Source organism: Lactuca virosa, chromosome 9 (genome assembly GCF_052849685.1).
Source record: "Lactuca virosa cultivar CGN04683 chromosome 9, Lactuca_virosa_CGN04683_v6, whole genome shotgun sequence".
Lineage (NCBI taxonomy): Eukaryota > Viridiplantae > Streptophyta > Magnoliopsida > Asterales > Asteraceae > Lactuca > Lactuca virosa.
Window position 1 is genome coordinate 131,258,599 of NC_136434.1, and position 5,155 is coordinate 131,263,753.

A 5,155-nucleotide genomic window follows, 5' to 3' on the forward strand; every position below is an offset into this window, starting at 1 on the left:
GTTAAAAATTTATTTTTCTTATAATTCTTATATTTTTCTGATTTATTATATTTCTTTTTCTTGAAATATTTTGAAGATTTTTTATTATATTTTTTGGTTTTTGAAGTAGACGGACCTGTTAATGGTTGATAACCATATTGTTGACAAAAATTTCCTAATTCATTCTTACTATTAATTCTATCTTTTTTAAGTTTTTCTTTAAATCTAAGGTCAGCACAAATAGCTAATCCTTCTTTATTAATATAATTAATTAAGTCTCCATAAGTTAAGTTTTGATAAGGAATTGTATTATTAAAATTTTCTCTTAATTTTTGTCTAATTCTTTCGGCAAAAAGTTTTGGAAGTCCAGCAATAAAACGTTCTTTCCAATAAGATTCTTTACAATCTGGTCTTGAAAAAACTTTAACGAGATAATTATCTTTGTACCATCTGAAATCAGTTAATTTTCTACAATGTAAGTTCATTAGAATTTCAGAAGTTCTTTCTTGAAAAGTAGTAGGATCTCCTACAAAGTTTTTGATTATAGCAAAAATTAAAGTATTAACCATATCATCCTCTTGAGTTTGAATTGGTAAATTATTTTCTTGTTTTATAACGGTTTTCTTGGCATTCATAATAAAATTCTTTTCGTCTGGTGTAATATAGAAATCCCACCAACCTTTAAGAGTACCAGTAAACCCAGAAATAATAATATTAACAATTTGAAGTTGAGTATTATTGTGAGACTTGTAAGCATTAGCTGCCATGGTCATTTCTTGAACAATATTAAGAATTTGATGTTCAGAGTTACCATCGATATTCCATTCGTAAACAGAAGTACCATCATAAGCTGAACGATCATATTGAAAAGCTCTTTCTTCAATTTGAATATCAGGAAGAGAAGGTCTATTCCAATAATTTTTAATAGTTGGTTTTGGATTATTACCAAAATAATTAATCTTATTTAATCTTGAAAAATCATTTGTAAGCTGATTTATATCATCATTGTCATTTATGAATTGTTGAGTAAGATTGTCTAAATTTAATTCACTTTCATTATTACTTTCATCAGATTCGTCAAAAGAGTCATTATTTGTTCTTAACATATTTATAGATACATTATTAATTCACTTTCATTATTACTTTCATCAGATTCGTCAAAAGAGTCATTATTTGTTCTTAACATATTTATAGATACATTTTTTGAAATACGAAAATTAGTAAGTCTTTTTTCTAATTCATCAATTAAATCTTTATTTCCAAGATTAAAATTTCCATTTATTTGATGAGGAATAAAGCTGACATTACTAGAACTTGCTATATTATTATAAAAATTTTTTGTTTTAATTTTATTTTCTTTTGATAATTGTAAATTTATAGTATTTTCTTCAATCCTATTTAGTTGATCTGAAATAGTTAAAAGAGTTTCATTTGAGTAATTATTTTGATAAATAATGTTTTGAAAACATTTTTCATTTGTTATCTGACTCGGAACTTTAACTAAAGGAGTTGCAATAAAATTATTATCAATAATGATTTCCTTTTTTGGCGGATACTCAGAAATAATTTCTTGATTAGTAATAACATCCTTGTATGTTTTTGAAGAAACAGGAAAAATAGTTTGCATTTTAAAAGGATAATCTATATTATGTTTAGGAGCATAAATTAATTCGAACCATTGAAAAAACGGAGAGTGAATTTGATTTGATAAAACATAATCTTCCCAAAGTCCAAAATGTAAAAATCTTATATAATATGAAAAGTTTTCTTCATGCCAAATTCTTTTTATATTATTATAATCTTTATAATATTCTTCTTCTTTTAAATAATCAAAATTAACATATGATGGTATTTTAGAAATATCTATATTAATATTCATTTTAACAAGTTGATTGATTTAATCTAAAAGATATATTTTTAATAATACTAAGTTGAGCACTAATAACAATAGTTTTATTTTTAATCATTTTTTATAAGCAATATATTATTTCCTTTTGAATATTATAATTATATGTGTCCTTTTCAGTATTAATTAATTTAATTTCTTCGTCTTTTTTAAGTTGTTTAATTCTATTTATTTCTTTAGAAATGCTTGCAATAATTTTCCATCTGGTCTTTAATAAATTATTCCAAAATTTATTATTATTACTACAACTAATCTGTCTTTTAGAACTCATTAACACGTATATTTAGATAAATTTCTTAAATAATTATCAAGATGTATATTAAAGGTTTTTAATACTGCTTTTATGTTATTAATTTCTTGTTCTAATTCCAATAGTTCTTTATCATTATTTATATTTTTTAATTCTAATATCTTTTCTTGCAAGAGTTTTTTAAATATTTTTATTGAATTTCTTAATCTCTTAATAGCAGTAACTCTATTTCTATTTAAAGAATTGCAATTTATTTGAACTTTATTAGTCATAATTGTTGTCTATAATTTTGAAGTTCATTAATAAAATCAGATTTAGTAGGACTTGGTAAACTTGTATCACTAGTTTGGTCTTCTTGATAAAGAGGTTTAGGAATAGGACTAGAATAGTCAACAGTTTTTAAATTTAAAGACTTTGATTTTGAAAGCGAAAATTTAGAAGTACCAATTTCAGGAATAGAACTAGTAGAAAATCTAGATGAAGAAAAATTTGTAGAAGAAAAGTTTATATCAACTGAGCCATCATTATGCTCAATTATATTTGAAATTTGTTTTGAAGAATCTAAAGATTTTGGTTCAATAACATTTTGTAAATTCCAATTACATGATTGAGTAATTTCTGACCATTTAAGTCGTTTAGGCATATGAACTTTTGTATGATTAGTATTTGCTTCGTAAATAATTGTTTCATTTCTTGGATTTGACAAACGGGTCTTTGGTTCTAAGGTAGTTGTCATGGTTTTATAACAAACACGATAAATAATTGCTAAAGGTTTAGAGTTATTTTTAAATTCTAAATTCTTTGTTTCAACAGTTAAAACCAAAGTGTCTAAAATATTTTTGTCAAATAATCCTACGGAAAAATTCGGATAACAATTAAAATAAATTGGTCCATTTGCGATATTTGTTTCTGCCATAGCTAAAATAGAATTTTGAAAATCTGTATGTCTTTTATCTCTTAATATTAAGAGAACAGGAGCATCAACACCAATTCTAAAAAGAGGTTTGATAGCAATTTGAACAAGACCTAAATGAAGAAATTTATATTTTTGTCTATGTTCGAAAATAGATCTTGATGATAACAAATTTATATTTTGTTGGTTTTGACCAATGGATAGGGTTTGTTCAGTCATTTTAATTGAGTAACTTTGAAAATAATCAAAAGTCCCTATTCTATAAATTGTGTTTATATTTGTTTTAGGTATAGTCCAATCATTTAAATTTTGTTCTATATTATCAATAGTTTCTTCAATAGAGTTTATATGATTATCATCATAATCTTGTTCTTTATTCATAATATTTTTACCAGTATCATATTTTTTAGATAATATGCGTGAAAATCTACTCATATTTGATTAATTTTTAGTTTAAAGATTTTATAAGAAAACTTACTTGTTTTATCTAGGATGAACAGAGAGGGCATCGGCCCAACGATGATTGTGGTCCGGCTCCGTGACTTACCATACTTGCACGTCTTACGCTAATCCAACCAATCACTGGTCTGGTCTCTGTATCATTCTTAACAAAACTCATAATTTTCTTATAAATTCTTCAAACAAAAATTAACCAAATAACAAACAGAGTTATCATACATACTAATCTCTGGTCTAAAACGTAGCTCTGATACCATTTGCTAACTAGTAGTTTCAGATATTTTTTGATGATAAAAATCATACATTATTTTATAAAACTGTTTTCTATCTTTGCTTCTAAACTCATGATTATGGATTAGAACTTGTAAAGCTTTTAATTGATTACAATAATAATGACGATTAGCTTGTATCTTTGAATCAGACATAATATTTCAAGCATGAATTTGATTATTATTAAATGCAAGTATTATTTTAACAAAAATTTCAAATCTTGTAGAATTAATAGTTAGAATAACTCGAAAAGAGACTGTCATAGCGATAACAGAGTTAAGACAATAATTGAATAAAATTCTTTATATATTACCTTCTTTTAAATTACAATCAGAGCATCCGTCTGGAGCAAGTATGATTTGAAAATCTAAAGATTTTGAACATCTAGAAGTAGATAGGAGAACTCTTTTCTTAGACATGAACTAAACATTTGACAGAAGTTTTATAAGAGAGATTTTTAGAGAACTTTGAGAGATGGTCTTCATTAAAACATGTCCCTTCAATATATAGGAGTCTTGGAGTCTTGAAACATCTTGAGACGGGAAACCGAAGGATTACCGGATCATCTTGAGAATTATTGAATCAACTTGCATTTGTCAGAGTGTAGATGTGGCAGACAAAACTTTAAAGCTTTTGACAAATTGGCATCATATTTTGTCATTTTTTGATAATGGAAATCTTCTTTGGCGATAATGGAGCATCTTCTTTCATCTTTATAAAAGTTGTTTGTTTTCATGCAATAATTTAGCATCATCTCACTGCAGAAGACATGATAATATTTTTGATAATTGATGTACTCACACAGTGTATAATTGATAATAGTTGAACACACACAGTGTATAATTGATAATAGTTGAACAATTTGATAACACACGTTTGATAAAATCAGCTTACAAATGATTTTTCAAGATTAAATAAGATTAATTATTTTGGTAATAATCCAAAACCAACTATTAAAAATTATTGGAATAGACCTTCTCTTCCTGATATTCAAATTGAAGAAAGAGCTTTTCAATATAATCGTTCAGCTTATGATGGTACTTCTGTTTACGAATGGAATATCGATGGTAACTCTGAACATCAAATTCTTAATATTGTTTATATGATTATCATCATAATCTTGTTCTTTATTCATAATATTTTTACCAGTATCATATTTTTTAGATAATATGCGTGAAAATCTACTCATATTTGATTAATTTTTAGTTTAAAGATTTTATAAGAAAACTTACTTGTTTTATCTAGGATGAACAGAGAGGGCATCGGCCCAACGATGATTGTGGTCCGGCTCCGTGACTTACCATACTTGCACGTCTTACGCTAATCCAACCAATCACTGGTCTGGTCTCTGTATCATTCTTAACAAAACTCATAATTT